Source organism: Hemicordylus capensis, chromosome 1 (assembly GCF_027244095.1).
Source record: "Hemicordylus capensis ecotype Gifberg chromosome 1, rHemCap1.1.pri, whole genome shotgun sequence".
NCBI lineage: Eukaryota > Metazoa > Chordata > Lepidosauria > Squamata > Cordylidae > Hemicordylus > Hemicordylus capensis.
The window spans coordinates 335,272,766-335,292,362 of record NC_069657.1 but is presented as its reverse complement, the minus strand read 5'-3'; the positions used below and the strand labels follow the sequence as shown (position 1 = coordinate 335,292,362).

At 42.8% G+C, this 19,597-nt stretch overlaps 1 long non-coding RNA gene across 1 annotated transcript; it reads right to left on the bottom strand.

Annotated features, from left to right (window-relative positions):
- Positions 1 to 380: 380 nt before the first annotated feature.
- On the bottom strand, positions 381 to 7,469 carry LOC128339705 (uncharacterized). Its single transcript, XR_008313179.1, has 3 exons — positions 7,389 to 7,469; positions 6,824 to 6,909; positions 381 to 716 (listed from the first exon to the last, which is right to left on the bottom strand). It is a non-coding gene; the product is annotated as an uncharacterized LOC128339705 (long non-coding RNA).
- Between the last annotated feature and the right edge of the window lie 12,128 nt (positions 7,470 to 19,597).

Genomic DNA, 19,597 nt, shown 5'->3' with positions numbered 1-19,597 from the left:
GAGAAGAGCCTACTTGCTCCATTTCAGGAAGATTTATTGTCCTGGTCAATAAATGCCTTCCAACTAGACTTAACTAGGTGTGGACAATTCTGATGGAGTTATGCATCTTGATTAGACTGTGTGATTGGACCACTCAGTGATTCCCTGTGCAGACACCTCAGAGCAAGCACACCCCAGTCATTCACACAGAATCGGGTGTGTGTGTGTGTTCTGTTATGGCACACACTCCAACAGCAAACATTCTTTGGGTAGAAGAGTGAAAGACACCTAGATTTTTAATTCAGAAAAGAAAAACTGCCTAAGCTCTTAGAAGTTTGCAAAATACCAAATTAGTGAAAAGTCTCTCATTTGGACTTCCATCAGGATGCCACATTAGAATAGTTAATGACTTCAGCCTCAAGAAAGTATAATTCAGTATTCCTAACTTTATATTTGAGGAACTGGATGATTATGTGGACTGCCAAATAACACAAACTAAGGCTGTAATCTGGACAGGTGCTGTAATTATAATCCTTGCATTCCCACTGAGATCTACAGTATGATGTGATTAAACAAACGAGAAAACTTGGTGTCACATTGTTATACTGTACAAAAGATAGTCTTGTTGGTATCAGAGAAGAAAACTCCATCATATTTCCTGATTTCAGGGATGGACATCATCCATTGTCACTTTGTGAAAAAGATGGATTTTTGCACTCAGAAATTTTGGAATATGCCTGAAAAAATCAGAAAATGCAAATAAAAAAGAAGCATATTTTAAAGTATATTAACATTTTATTTGGTTATGATACTGGAGGATATCATATAGTTCTATGAGCTCAAACATGTAATTTGTCCCTGATGTACATGATTGCTCCCCCCTCCCGCTTAAATAGCAGTTGTCGGGGTATGACGTGGATGGAACCATAGCTTGAAGTAAGGGAGACCTTAACCCTTTGCTCTTCCCAATCCAGATCTGAGAGCCCTCATGGCTCCTATTTGACCCAATGGCAGCAATGAGGGTTTCATTCAGGGCAAATAGCAACCATGGGGAGAGGCAGTCTGGATCACACTGCAGTGACAACACAAGGTAAAAGAGCCACGTTCCATGTTGTGCTGTGATCTGGTTTGCCCCCTCCCTCGACTGCTATCAGGAGATAACCAAGCACACTTGGGCCAATAAATTCTTAACCCTAAGAAGTACTCATATATGTTCAGGCAGGCTCTGCATGCACTGAAGCTTGATGACATACAATTCATTCATACCATAACATAAACAAAGCCACCCTGAGGGACACATCTTGTTCACAAGTGCACTCTTGTGACTTATACATTGGCTACAATACAAAGAAGTCTGTGTGTTGTTGCTTCAGGGAGCAGAAGCCAACAAGGAAAAACTGAAAAGCCCTTGTGCACATGTGAAACACTGTGCATATATTGTTGATCCCGAGCCATTGAGGAGAAACTTAAATATGTAGTACACCGCTCTGGGCTCCTTGGAGGAAGAGCGGGATATAAATGCATCATCATCATCATCATCATCATCATCATCATCATTATTATTATTATTATTATTGGAAATAGAGGATGCCACTGTTTCTGGCATCCTCTGAATGCTGCTGAACTGTTTCAAAATCAAAACCTGACAACCTCCCCTTTGCCTTCACCTCAAAAACCTGAATGCTGTTTAACAGAAAAGCAACAAGAACTAAAGCAAAAAATATATAACTGAGCACATGAACCAAACAACCACCAGGGTTCAACTTCAAGCTCTAAAAACAGTTGCCAAAAAACAACTTGCTCAGGCATTAAAAGATGTCAATGTTGCACTTGCAGAGATAACAACCAAGAATTTACAAGAAAGAAACTAACTAATGTACAGTGCAGCAACAATAACAACACAAGAGCTCGGATATAAGATCAGTGGACCTGTAAAAAAACAAAGTAGTACATCACCTAAATGGAAGATTAGATTAGAAAATAAAATCGCCAGGCTTAGATCGGATGCAAGTAAATGGAAAGATATGAAAGACAAGAAGCTGAAGAATGAAAACACCAAACAGTATCTGATCCAAAAATACCATCTAGACTCAAGGAAAAATAGAGAAGTCCAGGAAATAATAAAGCAGCAAATAACAGCATTGTCAAAGAAGATTAGCAGATACAAAGCTAGAATTACACAACACAGGCAGAATCTCCAATTCCAGTCGAATCAGAGACATTTCCACCAAAGCATAGAAGGAGAAACTGCAATAAACCAAGAAACACCAAATAAAGAAGAAACAGTGCAATTCTGGGGGAAACTATGGGACAATCCAATAGATTATAATAAAAAAGCAGGCTGGATGAAAGAGGTCAAAAAATGTAACCAACAAATGCAAGATCTAATAATAACACCAGAATTAATAAGTGAAAGAGCAAAGAAAATTAAAAATTAGACTGCACCGAATGATGATGAACTGCATGGCTTTTGGCTTAAACACCTAACAAGCCTTCATAAACAACTATCAAAACAGTTCAATCACATTTTGCAAGGAGGTGATATTGAACAATGGCTAACAACTGGGAAAACTCATCTCATCATGAAAGACCCAGCAAAAGGTGCAGTTCCAAGTAATTACAGACCGATAACCTGCCTGCCAACCATGTTCAAATTATTAACTGGAATAATAGCAGATGGAGTGATGCAACACTTATTAACTAACAAACAGCTTCCAGTTGAACAGAAAGGAAATTGCCCGAACACCAGAGGCACAAAAGACCAGCTGCTGATTGACAAAATGATTTGAGAAAATTGCAAGAGAAGAAAAACAAATCTAAGTGTTGCATGGATTGACTACAAGAAAGCCTTTGACTCATTGCCTCACACATGGATACTTACATGTTTAGGAACAACTGGTGTCAGCAAAAACATTCCGATATTTATTAAAAAAGCAATGAGCATGTGGAGTACACAGTTAACAATCAATGGCGAGACACTTGGACAGGTTAGCATTAGAAGAGATATTTACCAAGGTGACTCACTATCCCATCAGTTGTTTGTAATCGCCATGACTCCACTTTCACAAATATTAAACAGAACAGGCCTCGGATACCAAACATCTAAAACATCAAGTAAAATCAACCATCTGCTGTACATGGACGATCTGAAGTTGTATGGAAAGTCCCAGTCAGAAATCGAATAACTGCTAAACACTGTCCGTATATTCAGTAGCGATATAATAATGGAGTTTGGACTAGACAAGTGTGCTGCATTAATAATGAACAGAGGGAAAATAAGACAAACAGAAGGAATAGAACTGCCCAATGGAAGCAAGATCAAGAACCTGGAAGAGAAAGATCATTACAAATACTTGGGCATTCTCCAGGCTGATAACATTGCACACACTGAAGTTAAAAGAAAAATTGGAAGTGAATGCATCAGGAGAGTTAGAAAAATCCTCAAGTCCAAACTCAATGGTGGGAACACCATACAAGCCAAAAGCACCTGGGCTATACCTGTTATCAGATACACTGCAGGAATAATAGACTGAACCCAGGCAGAGCTAGAGATGCTAGATTGTAAGACCAGGAAAATAATGACCATCAATCATGCTCTGCACCCCCACAGTGATGTAGATAGGCTATACATCCCTCGCAGCTCAGGTGGAAGAGGAATGCTGCAAGTCCATCAAACAGTAGAGGAGGAGAAAAGAGGCCTTGAAGAATATATAAGGGACAGTGAAGAATATGCACTTAAAATGGTTAATAATGAGAAACTATTCAACACCAGTGAAAGAAAGTAGGCCTACAAGAAAGAACAAGTCAAGAACCGAGCAGAAAAATGGAGAAATAAACCCCTGCATGGTCAATATTTGCACAATATAAGTGGAACATCAGACATCACCAAGACCTGGCAATGGCTAGAGAATGGCAACTTGAAGAAAGAAACAGAGGGTTTAATACTGGCTGCACAAGAACAGGCACTAAGAACAAATGCAATAAGAGCAAAAGTCGAAAAATCCACAACAAACAGCAAGTACCGCCTTTGTAAAGAAGTAGATGAAACAGTGGACCACCCAATCAGCTGTTGTAAAAAGATCACACAGACTGACTACAAACAAAGGCATGACAAGGTAGCAGGGATGGTACACTGGAACATCTGCAAAAAATACAAGCTACCTGTAGCCAAAAATTGGTGGGACCATAAAATGGAAAATGGTGTAGAAAATGAAGATGCAAAAATATTATGGGACTTCTGACTACAAACAGACAAACATCTGCCACACAACACACCAGATAACACTGTAGTCAAGAAGAAAGAAAAACAAGTGAAAATAATCGACATAGCAATACCAGGGGATAGCAGAATAGAAGAAAAAGAAATAGAAAAAATCACAAAATACAAAGACCTACAAATTGAAATTGAAAGGCTGGGGCAGAAGAAGACCAAAATAATCCCAGTGTTAATAGGTGCCCTAGGTGCAATTCCAAAAGACCTTGAAGAGCACCTCAACACCATAGGGGCCACAGAAATCACTACCAGCCAATTACAACAAGCAACTTTACTGGGAACAGCCTATATTCTGCACGATATCTATAATAACAGCAATAACATTGATAATAAAATCCAGCCATCCCAGGTCCTTGGGAAGGACTTGATGTCTGGATAAAACAAACCAGTCAGTGACACCTGTCTGACAGTGTAAACAATAATAATAATATTAGTCATCCAAATTTACACTTTAATGGACTGGAGCTTGGAGAGAGTTGTCCAAGCAACTTAGAGAGGACACATATGAGGTTAGAAGCAAGCACACCTCTGTGTCATTTTACCTGCTGGACCATAGTGACTTACAATATGGATGTGGACCACCAGGCTGCAATTAAGTGGCTTACATCCTAATGAAGCATTGGTGCAACAGGAGAAGTGTCTTTGTTTCTGAAAACTTCAGTTGGCTCAACATCAGGGGCCAATTTTGACAACCTCCAGTCCACTTCCAGGAAGTATGCAGTGCCACCCAAAAATATGTCCCTGTGGGTTTTGCAGCAACCAGGAACGTATTTTCAGGTGGCACAGATGGCTTTTGGGGAAAGGGAAGGTTGTTAAAATTCCTGCACATAGACATGCTAGCACTGCACTTCAATATTAGTCTGGAACTCTTCAGAAACACTGTTGCTACATGAGTGCTTCTTCAATTGCACTGGTGCTTCATTAGTCAGGATGTCAGCCAGTGATCTTATGGTCCTATTTTGCCAGATGCAGAGGCTACACAGAAATTTGCCATAGAGACATATTTACAAAATGGAGAGAAAAATGTATTGTGAACAAAGCAACAATAACAGAAAAAACTCACTGTTAAGACTGGAGGGCTGAAATGGTTTACTCCAAAATGTTTCCAGGCCTCCATTCAAAACATGAATGAATGCTTACACACTGATTTAGCTTGACAGTCACATCTGTCAACTGAACAGAATCGAAATTCTGTATATGGTGATGTGGGGAAGGAGCAGTAATCCCAGAGTTGTCAGTGATGTGGGCCACCATCTTGTGCAGTTTGGCTTCTTAAATCTTATAAAGGCAAGGGGATTTATCAAACTCAAACTGTGGACAGATTTGCAACCATAGACATATAACAGTTCTTCAGGAGTTGTACTGTCAACAGTTTATTCTCTCAGAAAATTGGGCAGCCATTATATTGTATGACACAGCACTTAGTAGAAGTATATCTATTTCCAAGTGTGGCAAAACCATCATGAAGTATGCCTTGCTAATATTCTTTAAGTCTTTGATGCCATATATGTCAAACAGTTGAAAATCAGAATTTATCTTTCCTTTTTATGATACAGACACATATTTTTCATCATTATTGAGACAGCTGCAACAGCAAACATTGTGAGGATTTCAAAATTATTATAAATACATTCTTTTCTTTTTTTAAAAGTCAAGATGTTTTTATGCACATAACCAGCCATAACCTGCTGTAACTGGTATCTAGCTGTATTCGGTTCACTCTTTCCACAGCAGCAACAGTAGCAGCCCCTATACAATCAACAGCAGAGTATGTGTGTGTAGGGGAGGGCTTCTTGTCCTACACTCTTCAGTTGGAGATCCTACCCACCTACCACTAGAAAGTCAGTGAGGTGATTCTCACAATCGGCAAAAAGTAGGCTAAGGGAGGCTAGCCCGCTTTTTGCCGATCGTTTGCTGCAACGGGAGCTGCATGGCTTCCGGCAGCAAACCTCCTAAAGTACCCCTCCCCTTAGCCAAGGTTAATGGAGCGAGCGCTCCGTTAACCTCGTTTTTTTAATCGTCTGTTGCCGTGGTGCGGGTCCATGTAACACACGAGGAGACCCCCGCTGGTGGGGGGATTTAAGCCCGATCTCCCCGCAAACCCTTTTAAGGTGGGTCTCACTGATCGGGAGACTTGCCTCAGTGAATATATAACCTCCGATAACTGGGTAAAGAGGCAGCTTTTAAAGTGGTGGCTATCATATTTAGCGGGGGAAGAGCTATTGTCCCTATCAAACCCCAGCACAATAGCCTCCCCATAAACTCATGGTAAAGCCTGCTGCGTATAAAAGTCTCATGAGATTCCTGGGGGGTAAAGTGGCAAAACCCTCCCTAGAAGGGCTGAGCAGTCCTAGGCCCCCAAAGATGTATGACTAAGGCAGACCCCAAAATGAAAGTAGCACACTTCACCCCAAAGGGTTTCTTATTAGATTAAAAGATGTAATAAGAACAGTGGTCTCTTTATAAAGCAGATTGTAAGAGAGAGAAGTTTCATTAACCAGGCAACTCAGATTCAAGCAAAGGAGAATAACTTCCCTCACACCCCTAACTGAACTGGTCCCTATTACTCACAGGCAGGCATCTTCCTGCCTTCTCCATTCTCTGTTGCCTCCCATTTCCCCAGCAACATCTCAGACAGTTGCTTCTTCTTGGCATTCCTGGAACAGAACAAACATCCATAAAAAGTTTTCTCTTCTTCCGCTGGCATCTCTGTGTTTAGTTCCTGCCCAGTCCCCAGGATTGGTCCTTTTGTTTTTGTTTTCCTGGGCTTTCCCTCTATTAGGAAAGGCCCACTCTCCCAGCAGTTGCTCTAAGTGAGGCCTAGTCCTCCTTCAAATCCTTCCCATAACTACAGAAGTAATTCTTTCACACAGCACATAATGAATCTATGGAATTCTATGCCACAGGATGCAATTATGGCCACTAGCTCGGACGGCTTTAAAAGGAACAGACAAATTCATGGAGGACAGATCTATCAATGGCTACTAGTCTAGCCACCTCCAGCCTCAGAGGCAAGATGCCTCTGAATACCAGTTGCAGGGGGGCTTCTCAGAGGCATCTGGTGGGCCACTGTATGAAACAAGATGCTGGACTAGATAGGCCTTGGGCCTGATTCAGCAGGGCTTTATATTCTTACTAGCCAACCCTGCACAGAGCATCTGTGTGGCGCTTTGGGGGCAGCTGTTTCCTCCTCCTTCTTCTTCCTGCCCCAGCCCCCAGTCTCTCTTCTCTTCCCCTTCCCTCCAGCCCTGCTCTCTCTAGCCCTCCTCCCCTCCTGTTCCTCCCCCCACACAGAGCCTCACCGGGCGGCAGGTGCCAAAAAGTGCCCCAAGCGCCCACCCGCCGCCGCACACCCACTGCCACTGTTTTTTCTCCCTCCCGTCCGCCTGCCACCGCCATGGCTTTTCTCTCCCCCCCCATCTGCCCGCCACCACTTTTCTCCCCCCCATCCGCCCGCCCACCGCCGCTTTTCTCTCCCCCCCCCCGCCGCTGCTGCTTTTCTCTCCCCCCTCCTCTGCCTGCCCAGCCGCCGCCACTTTCTCCTCCTCCCTCCGCCTGGCCTCTCGGTGGAACTCTCTCAGCGTGTCATGAGAGTTCCACCGCCAAATCCTGGACACACATGTTGGCTAAGAGAATTAATTATATAGATGTTCATATAGATGTTCAAAACTGGTTTGTTTTTTTGGGGGGATTATTTCCCTTTACTTCTTGAGCGCTAAAGAAATGGTCGCATAGGGCCAGTTTCCGTATTGACATGTTCTTGGTGAAAATTTGTGAACTTCAGCCTCTGTAAACAATGGCACAGAATGGTTCATAGGCACACCTAGGATTCAGCAGTACAGCTGGGACATTAACCTGCTTTGTAATCTGACTCTACTGCTGTGATATATTTGAAGAGACTGGAAAGGTTTCGTGAGCTATCAGCTTTGAATAAAAGTATTATAAATAAATATGTGGTTATTGGCAATAGAATCTGAGTAAGACCTTGTACTCTAACAAGTGCTTCATGAAGAAAGGGAGCATTGCAATCAAATGAGCCTCTCCCTTGAAATGGAGGCAGGTAGCGACTCCAATTAAAATGAATACATTTTTCCTTGTATTTTTATCATTCTGTGTAGGCACACATTTCATTCCCCAATCAGCTCAAAGTACAGTTCTCCTTTCATTTTCTTCCTTTGTGCTCTGTATCTCAAAGAATGCCCATCTCCACAAACCTCTGTCACAGGCCAATAGGCTGTGACTCAATTGCCAGCAAAGTTCAAAAACAGAAAGTCACAAAAGATCCTTTTTCCCTCTTTGGCTTTGCCCTTTTCCTCACCCAGGCTGTGGCAGGGACACTAAGCAGCATGGATGCTAACTCAGAACAGATGAACAATGATGGAATGTTACAGGAAAGAGCCTGGAGCAAGGCCCAAACCCCCTAACGTGGATGATATGTGTAGACGGAGGGGATTTTACTGATGCAGCTCAGGCATCTGGCTCTGCTGCTTCTGCCTCATCTGCTTTCAGTCCCCTCCTTATAATTCTCATACACTTTTGCACTAGGGGCTTTGGAAAGCAGAGCCAGGACTGGTGACTGTGCATTGCAGCTCTTCCTGTAGTCAATGAAAATTGTTTTGTTGGCAAAAACGGTTTTTTTAAAAGTAGCAATTATTTAAAAGTAGCATTTTTAAAAAATTAAAAAGAATAAGAATGAATGAATGGAAAGAGAGTTTTGAAAATGAACCGATCTGTGCACTGTCACATTTGTTTTAGAATGAGTAGATCCTGAGCTGGACGGACCCCATTTGACTTGTTTTCCTTTCAGTCTCCGGACAAATACACTGGATCCAATTTAAAGTGCTGGTTCTCACCTACAAAACCCTTATGGGCTTAGCACCTGTTTATCTCCAGGATTGCCTCTCTCGGCCAGTTGTAGTTCTACTGTGTGGTTTTAGGTCTTCTGTAAGGTTGTGTCCTGTCGGTCTTCTCAGCTGGCCCTCCTTAGTGTCCCAGGCCCTGGTGTATTGTGTGGTGCATGGGCCCGTAGGAGGGCCTTCTCTGTGGCTGCCCCTCTTCTTTGGACACCCTTCTCCCTCAGATTCATTTAGCTCCCTTCTTAGGGGCTTTTAAGGCCCTTCTTAAGATCTACCTTTTTTGCCAGGCTTTTGCCCTTTAATTTTTAAAAAACCCACAAATATTTCTCTTGCTATTGTTCACCACTTAGAGTCTTGGGAGGAGGCAGTATACAAGAAATTTTTAATAAACAAACAAATAAATACACATCCCTAGATGACCTCACATAATACATTTCCAGTGGCAGCCAATTATATAGAACTGTGTCTTATATCTGCTTCCCTCATAAGCACAAAGCAATCTTATGTTTATTTAACTCAGTTTTATTCAGAAAAATACTCCATTTTTCTCCTCCTCCTTCCCCACCCTTTTTCCTTCTGCCTCCACTCCTCCAACTCTCTACCAGATCTGCACTGGGACAAACCTCTAATCAACAAAACATGAAAGGTTGCTAGATAGAATACAACAAGCCAGAATGGGCAAATGCCCAATGTGAGATCCAAAGACATTGAGTAAATGGTCCCTGATCCTGAACATGGTCTAACAGCACACAGTACAGCTACCCTGCTGAAACGAAACAGTGACTGTGTGAAGCTTTGGAGGCCTATTTGGCTTTGGCATGCTTCAGCTCACTTTAGCTAAATAGAAGCACTATCTTATTGAGGCCAATGAGGGACTGAAGCGAAACAAAGCAGACTGAACCATTCTGCCCTCCAAAGCTTCACTTTAGCTCCTCCCACTGCCATCCCTAAAAGTATTAACCGGATACTGACAGGGGGCAGTCTTATTTATTTTCCTACTCCTTGCAGCTGCAACATTTTATAGCTGGGGCATCCAACCTGAGGTACAGAGTAGTGTCCGACTCTAGCTGTGTGGAACTACACTTCCACCTTCCCCAGCCACAATGATTTGTGGGAATTGTAGTCCAACAACAGCTGGAGAGCCTCAGGTTGGCCTCCCCTGTGCTACAGCTGGTTTAACAGGATGTAGGAGATTCTACTACATTGTAGTACAGGAGGAAATATCTATACTGTATAGTTAAAATGTGCTTCCAAATTGGTTTTTTTTTTTTTTTTTTAATGCTGGTTTCCCTTTTTAAAATGTTGGCTTCTTAAAATTATCATAGACATGTTGTGAAAGGTTCATATTGATCATAATTATTTTACGAATAGTATGTATCGTAAGTTTCTGATGACATTATTTCTCCAGGGGCTTTTTTTTTTGTGGCATTGGTGTTCTGCAGGATGAGGTACTGTTCTCTCTAGTTCCTTAATTTTCACTGTAAAGTTAATTTCCTTAACGTATGAGCAATAGAGCTGTTGTTTTTATTTTTATGTAAGGTTTTTGTTGTTGTTTAACAATGCTCTGTCTCCACTTCCTTCGTGCATCCCTGTCCCCCTCCCCCACCCACCAATCAGCAAATGGCCAAAAGCCCCTTAAGATGCTACAGGGACATCTGAGTCAAACTTAGTTTAGAATATGCAAAGTTATAAATAAAAAGATTAATACACACACACATACACACACACACTCACTCCTGTCCACACTTACAGGGAGGGAGGGAAATGATGTTTGAAAGCTCATATATATTTCTCACTTATAGTGACCCAGATCTGCCAAGAACTGTGGATGTGTAAAGTTATTAAGAGACATAATGACCCAGTTTCTACATTTTCTGTTTGGTGGAAATCAGTTATATATTTAATTGTTTTTATTTTCCAGAAAACAACATCTTGTCCCAGACAGTTGCATGATGCTACTGGAAATGTAGACACCTGTGTAGGGATGTGCACTGAGTGGGATTTGCGTTCCATTCCAAGCTTTGAACACAACACAAATCCCTGGAACTTTCCATTGGAACAATCAGTTGAGCCAGTTATTCTGATGGAAAGAGCTTGGTTCCAAGTGTTCCAAGTGGGGGAGGGGCAGTGGGGGAGGGGCAGGAGGTATTTTTACAAATCATTACCTTGGTACCGCTTGCACTAGTGAGCCCCCACGAGCAGTGGCCTCCCACCTGGCATCTCATGCTGAGGCTGCCCCATCTATGGCTCTCTGTCTCCACTTCCATCTGCATGTGTGGCACCCCACCCCACCCCTAGCCTCCGATTGAATCTTTCATTGTAAGTAAGGTTCACTTACCAAACCAGGAGTCACAGGGGCATATCTAGGAGAGAGGGGGCCTGTGTTCAACCCTCTCCCCAGCGACAGAGAGATAATGAAGAAAATAGGGAGGGGTGCAGCTGGGGGCCCCTCAGGAGCTGGGGGCCCTAGGTTCTTTGAACCCATCCGCTCAATTATAGCTACACCCCTGTGCATGCAAATGGCTGCTGTGCATATGCAGAGGCCAGAAGAGCACTTTAGATGGGGCAGACAACACAAGTTGCCAGGTGGGGTGCCGCTGCTCATGGGAGCTGGCAGTTACAAGTGATAACCAAGTAAAAAGTTTTAAAGGTACCTACCACCGCCCCTTGCCACCCACCCTGGTGCCACTTGGAACACTTGAAACATTCTGATGCGGAAAAGGGTCGTTCCGTTTTGAGATTGAAACAGACCCTTCATTTGAAAGGCATTCTGTGTTGAGCGTGGAACACTTGAAATGGCCATTTCGAGTTGGAACATTCCAAGCTCAGAACCTTCTGTACATCCTTACACCCATGTTACTGATACTGGTAGACTTATTAGGTTGCTGTGCTTGGCCATGTTTTCATTTGAAAAAGTTTGTTTTCACTTTCATAGCAATGTTGGTTTCTTACCATTTCATTTGTTCTGCTAGTCATGCTATAGATATGCCAAGCTACAAGTTGCCCTTAACAAAGTGGAATGTGGAGTATGTTTTTCTATCACCATAGGCAGCATAGCTGGGTCTTCCCTCCCAACTCTTCCCATCCCTTCTGTGGGCTCACCCTGCAGAGCAGTGAGGAGGGTCATGCTCCATTGCCATTTCCTCTTTTCATGTCCAACACATCTCTGGCTCTGTTTCTACTTCCTCCATGCATTCCCCTCATCAGTAAAGGCCAAGAGGCCACGAAGATGCTGCAGGGACCTCTGAATCAAGCTCCCATTTACCAAAGGAACAGAGGAGGCAATGATGGAACAATGCTTTTGGATGAGCGAGTCAGTTTTGTCATTGGGTACTTTAGAGATTGGCATTGCCCAAGAATGCTGACCTCTCATAGTGGCCCTGAAGAACATAGTCAATTACTACATCATTAACTACTAGTAGTGCACCTTTGAGCTTCTAGCCTGAAACTAGTAATTCATGTGTCACACAGTTACAGGTCAATCTTCCTTAGGGACTCAAATCGGCCACGTGTTGCAAGTTAGATTTAGAGTTTGCACACTAGTTCACGAAGTCAAGGATGATTGACTGTTTTGTGGCAAAAAACGGGCACACTTTTCTTCCTGCTGTGTGAATAAAGCATTGTGAGAGTCAGGTGCTTCAAAAATAGGCTTGGGCTATATCAGCATTATTTGTGTAATCTGATTCACGCAAATCTCTAACACATACACATGGCTAGTAGGGATGTGCAAAACATTTCAGAGTCGAAACAGATCATTTTGTGTGTCTTGAGCTCGAAACAACACACCCTTTAAATAAAGGGCCTGCTTCAAGTTCGGAACAAAACAATCCCGTTTTTATTTGAAATGTTTCAACATTTCAAGCACATGTTTTCCTCTTGCTGATTGGTTTTCTGACAATGGCTTGCGATTGGCTTGTGGTCCTATGAGAGTTGTGGAGAAAGCTTTAAAATCTGTTAAAAATCACCCGCTTGCCCATTTCTTTTGTGGGTTGGATGTTAAACACTCATCATGCCCTACCACTCAACTTTATAGCTCTGGATTTGAACACAGTCATCCCTGGTCCAAAACTTCAAATATTTGTGAAGTCTTCAAATATCTGAAGGACTGTCACACAGAAGTTGGAGCAGACTTATTCTGTGTTGCTTCTGAGGGCAGAACTAGAAACAATGGGCTGAACTCACAAGAGAGCAGATTCAAGGTAGACATTCGGGAGAAAATTCCTAAGTGTAGTTGTCTGACTCTTTGCTTCTTACTGTGGTAGTGTCTCTGTCACTCAACGTTTCCAGACACTGAATGGCCTTTTGTCAAGCATGCTAGAGCAAATTCCTGCCCTGAGCTGAGGGTTGGACTAGCTGACTTCCAAGTTCACTTCATAGGAACATAGGAAGCTGCTGTAACCATTGGTCCATCGAGCTCAGTATTGTCTACACAGACTGGTAGAGGCTTCTCCAAGTTTGCAAGCAGGAATCTCTCTCAGCCCTATCTTGGAGATGCCAGGGAGGGACCTTGGATGGAGCCTAGATGCTCTTCCCAGAGCGGCTCCATCCTGCTAAGAGGAATATCTTACAGTGCTCACACTTCTTGTCTCCCTTTCATATGCAACAAAGGTAGACCTTGCTTAGCTAAGGGGACAAGTCATGCTTGCTACTACAAGACTAGCTCTCCTCTCCTCCTCCTTTCTACTCTCGAATTCTATGATTCTATAATTCCCAGACCAACATTCAACCCAGTACACTATATTGTGCTAAGCTACAAAAGGGCCTAATCAGAAATATAGGGCTTGATTCCAAGGATATGCAATTAGGATTGTAGCTTTAGTTTCTCTGCAGTTTCTTTCTTGCCATATCTCTTAACTATGAAACTACCAGTGAACTTTGTTTTGGCATTCATTGTAGTTTCATAGAAATGCCATCACTGTAACTTTATCTTAATAAAATCCTCTTGTGGCATAATGGTGACAATTGCTTTCTAAAATTTTGGGATTTGACAGTTTGCAGTATCTCTCTTGGAGGAAATTTTTATGCTGTAGCCGAAAACAGATTAACCATGACAGAAATATTTTTAACTCTGTTTGCTCAAAGAGTGGCCAAGGAAGTTGTTTTTTTTAAAATAATAGCCTAATGTATTTACATTGATGGCATGGGAGCCTTCTTTTGCTAATTCTAGCCAAACTCCTACTCCCACTCCCAGGCTGACAGCTCCTCTTGAGTCTTGGAGAATGAAGGTCTCAGGGAAGGAGGACATCAGTCTGAGAAAGAAAGGAATGCTCCCTTAGAAAGGTCCTCTTCCTTGGGTGATGTACCCATATCCTCCCACACAGAAAATACTCCTCTGGGGGTTGGGGGTCTCCTAGCAGTGGGTGATTTGATTGTTAGGGGCATAGAGAGATGGGCTTGTGATCTGTGTGTAGACTGCCTGGTGACTTGCCTGCCTGGTGTGAAGGTAGTGGATGTGTGAAGGTTGTGGATGTATGAAGGTTGTACACATGCCTTCGCCAGGTAAGAGACTCAGTGTATGGGTGTTTATATACCAGTGCCAAAAGCCTCTGAGCCAAGATGGGTGAGCTGGAGTGCTTGGTTACTAATGAAAACATAAATATAGAGAGCTAACTGAAACCAGGTGGAATGGTGAGAACCGGTGGGACACTGTTGTTCTTGGATACAAACTCTACAGAAAGGACAGGGAGGGGAAGATTGGAGGTGGTGTAGCACATTATATTAAAACAGTCATAGATTCCAACAAGCTAAAAAACCTAGGAGGACCAGAGTCCTCCACAGAATCTTTAAGGGTGACAATATGAGGACTGAAAGGAAATGTGTTACTCGGGACATGCTATAGCCCTCTTGTTCAAAATGCTGAGAGTGACACTGGAGTTGGAGAAGAAAATCAGAGAGGAGTCAAAGAGAAACAGCTGAAATAATGGGTGACTTCAATTACCCTCACATAGACTGTGTACAAATTCCCATGTGAGTATTGACAGAGAGGCCAGATTTTTAGACATGCTAAATGACTGTGCCTTAGAACTGTTGGTCATGGAACCAACCAGAAAGAAGATGACCTTGGATTTAATCCTGATTGGTGCCCAGGACCTGGTGTGAGATGCCAGAGTTGTAGAACCATTGGGTCACAGTGACCATAGTGTGATCCAATCCAGCATATATGCAAGTGGAGCATTGCCAAGGAAGTCCAAAACAGATGTGTTTGACTTTAGAAGAAGAAACTTGTCAAAAATTAGGGGATTGGTAAAAAAGAAACTGAAAAGGGAAGTCAGGAGGGTCAAATCACTCCAGAAAGCATGGAACTTATTTAAAACCACAATAATAGAAGTTCAGTTGGAATGTATACCAAAAAGGAGGAAGAGGTAACACCAAGGACAGTAGGACGCCAGCATGGCTAACAAGTAGAGTCAGGGGAGCTATAAAAGGGAAGAAGGCTTCCTTCAGAAAATGGAAGTCTAGTCCAAATGAAGATAACAGAAAGGAACATAAACTCTGGCAAAAAAAAAAAAAAGCAAGGAGACAATAAGGGATGCACAGAGAGATTTTGAGAAACATGTAGCAAGAAGTGTCAAGGGAAATAACAAAAACCTCATTAAATATATCAGAAACAGAAAACCTGCCAGGGAGGTGGTTGGACCCTTAGATGATGAAGGTGTGAAAGGGATTATTAAGGATAACAAGGAGATTGCAGAGAAGCTGAATGAGTTCTTTGTATCTGTATTTATGGCGGAGAATACCAAGAATATATTAGGATATATGATCATATACTAGGATACTGATCATATACAAAATCTGTGATTTGATTTGAGGTAGAATCAAATAGCAGATCCCCCCAAATTGATTCATCGAAAGCAGCGGCTTGGCCAGCTGTCTCAACAAATCAGCCCCTAATCAGCCCAATCAATATGGGTGATTAGGGAGCTATTTTGAAGCCCATTTTGCTGGAGAAATTAGCCTCAAAATGGCACTTTCCCCCAGGGACAACTGGTCTACCAATTGGGGTCAGTGGGTAGACCAGCACTCCGCTTGAGACTTGGGGCATCAGCCCACCTTGGAGGTCAGATCTACCCAGGCAGACCTGTCCTCCAAGCCAGGGATGTGCATGGAACCACGGAGGTGTGGTCCGGCACTGGGGGGAGTGTGGCTTTAAGGGTGGGGGGGTAGTACTTACCCCCACCCCCCCGCTCTTCCCCCTCCGGTGCTAGACTTTTCTAAAACTTTTTGGGGCGGCAGAGTTCCTCCCTGCTGCCCCTGCCCCCGTTGTTGTCTTCCAAGTTTACAAGCAGTAAAAGCTGGCGCCACGCATGTGCCCGTCATGGCGCGGGTGCACCCATCGCCACCGCCAGTGCCGAATTCCAGACCGGTCCGGAGGCCTTTTGCATGGCCCCGGACCGGTCCGTGCACACTCCTACTCCAAGCCTGGCTGGTGCACAAAGTCTAGAGTGGAAGGCTGGTCTACCCACTGATCCCAATTGGTAGAACTGCTATCCCTGGGGAAAAGTGCCATTTTGAGGCCCGTTTTTCCAGGAGAACAGGCCTCAAAATGGTGTTTGAATTGCCCAAATAGATTCTGGTAACATTGGGGGTGATTCTCCTTGACCCTGAATTGGACCCTCTATTTTGAGGATGATTTGATTCAGAGTCAAATTTGTGAATCACACCCAATTCAACTCAAATCAATTCAATGGCAAATCGAATTGTACACCCCTACCATATTCCCACTCTGGAACGGAGCTTCTCAGGCTTGGAGGCTGAAGAACTGGATCAGTTTGAAGTGACAAGAGAATTTGTTCTAAACTGTCTTGAAAAACTAAAAATTAACAAATTGCCAGGTACAGATAGCACCCACCCATATGCTCTTGGTGGCCAAATTTGCAGATGACACTAAACTATTTAGTTAAGTGAAATCCAAAACAGATTGTGAGGAGCTCCAAAAGGATCTCTCAAAACTGGGGAGTGGGCAACAAAATGGCAAATATGGTTCAGTGTAAGCAAGTGTAAAGTGATGCATATTGGGTTAAAAAAAACCCCGACTTTACATATACACTGAGCTGGCAGGAGAGAGCTCTTGGGTCATGATGGACAGTTCGTTGAACGTGTTGGCTCAATGTGTGGCAGCTGTGTAAAAAAAAAAAAGGCAAGTTCCATGCTAGGGATCATTAGGAAGGGGATTAAAATTTAAATGCAAACATTATATTGCCCTTATATAAATCTATGGTGCAGCCACATTTGAAGTACTGCATGCAGTTCTGGTCACCATATCATAAGAAGGACATTGTAGAACTGGGAAAGGTGCAGAAGAGGGCAACCAAGATGATCAGAGGCCTACAGCCTCTTCCTTATGAGACAAGGCTACAACATCTGGAGCTTTTTAGTTTAGAAAAGAGGCAACTATGGTGAGACATGATAGTGGTGTCTAAAATTATGCATGGAATAGAAAGAGTGGACAGAGAGAAAATTTTCTTCCTCTCTCACAGCACTAGAACCAGGGGCAATCCCATGAAACTGAAGGTTGGGAAATTTAGGACCAACAAAAGGAAGTACTTTTTCACACAGCACATAATCTATGGAACTCTCTGCCACTGAATGTAGTGATGGCCACCATCTTGGATAGCTTTTAAAAGGAGCTTAAACAAATTAATGGAGGGCAGGTCTATCAATGGCTATTAGTCTGGTGGCTATAGGCCACCTCAAGCCTCAGAGGTAAGATGCCTCTAAATACTAGTTGTGGGGGAGCAATAGCGAGAGAGAGGGCATGCCCTCACCTCTTGCCTGTGGGCTTCTCAGAGGAATCTGGTGGGCCACCATGTGAAACAGAATTCTGGACTAGATCCAACAGGACTGTTCTTATGTTCTGTGTATACACATACAGATCTGTAAGCACATATAAGCCCTAAGCCTGTGCACGTTCAGAAAATATTGATTCAGATTCAACCCGATCTGAAATTGACAATATCAGATTTGGATTCTATGGACTCTGGTGATATCAGATATTGGGTCAGATTCGGAATCTGAATCCAAATTAAATTCAGATTTCCCCCCATAGTGATCAATGGGGAAATTAAAAAATCACAAAAAAAACAAAACTGGTTTGCTATTGGGTGTTGAAACTTGATACCCATTCAGGGAATAATATCACAGCCCGCATTGTGAATCTGAAAATAATTGGTCAATCCCCTAATTTTCAATGAATTTATTGAAATTTATGTAAAATGGCAAAAAAGAAGAAATTAAAACTGGCTTGTTTCAAGCCAGAACTTTACAAAATGTTCTGAAACTGAAGGCCCTCCTTTGACCATCATTCCACCCACAATTGAAAGAATCTGCCCATTGCCTTCATGAAAAGGGGTAACAGCATGCCCCTTTTGACCCCTTTATATATTTCCAGAATGGATGGGTGTACATTTATTCTCTCATTTCCTACCAGAGAATCTACTCTCAGAAGAATACCTCAGACACTGAAAACAAAAAAACCAAGTGCCTCATGGGCTTGTCATTTTGGGGGTGGTTGACACCCTATGTGCACTACACTACAACCCGCTCTGGACCACCCTGGTGCCTCCCAAGTGTAGTTATGGGACTGCTGAAATTCCTCATTGTTCCCTATGGAGAAAAAGCTTAAGGCTGCACAAACTTCAGGAAAAAAAATTAAAAATCACCCCTTCCACCAATTTATTTGAAATCTGGGTGGTAGCAGGCACCCATTGGGGGCACTACCACCTGACCCATTCTTCTGCCCCCAAAACCCCTCTTCTGCCCCGAATGTGCCACAAAGACATGCCAACTTCAATTTATTTTCTTTTTTTAAAACACCCCTTTGCTCAATTTTTTTTGAAATTTGGGTGGTAGCTTCCACCCACTGGGCACTACCACCTACTCCACAATTTTGCCCCAGAACACCTTTTTTGCCCAGAATCAATTTGGATTCAGATTTGGAAAATTTGGGTACAAATTGAATTTGGGGTGATTGAGGGGGGCAGATTTGGACCCAAAATAAATCAGGGGTGATTCAATTTGGGTACAAATTGAATAGAAAAAAATTGATTCATGCACTTCCCTACTTGGTATATGTGAACCCAGTCACAGGCCTTTTGGAGGGTGGCTCCTTGGACTACCCCCATTTGGAGGAAAAAGGACATTCCTCTGATTTTATATTGATTTTTTTTCTCCCCCATTGCAGGGATAGGCAGATATTTTAAAGGGGGTTAAAAGGACTTCACACCTTTTAATCTCTTAATGGCTAGAAGGGAAAGTGAGGAATTCTTTCTAACCACAAAAACAGAGTACTTCAAAGTACTTTCACTTTTACTGAGAGTGTGATTCTGCAATGGGGAAGATAAAAATTAATATGAAATCATTTAATATGAAATCCTTTTTCATCCATGTGGGGGGTATAGTGGTCCTGGGATCCTGATGGTGGGGGGCTTCAGATCCCAAACCTTTTGCAAAACAAGCCAGTTTTAGCCTTCTTTTCCTCTATTTTCAGCCC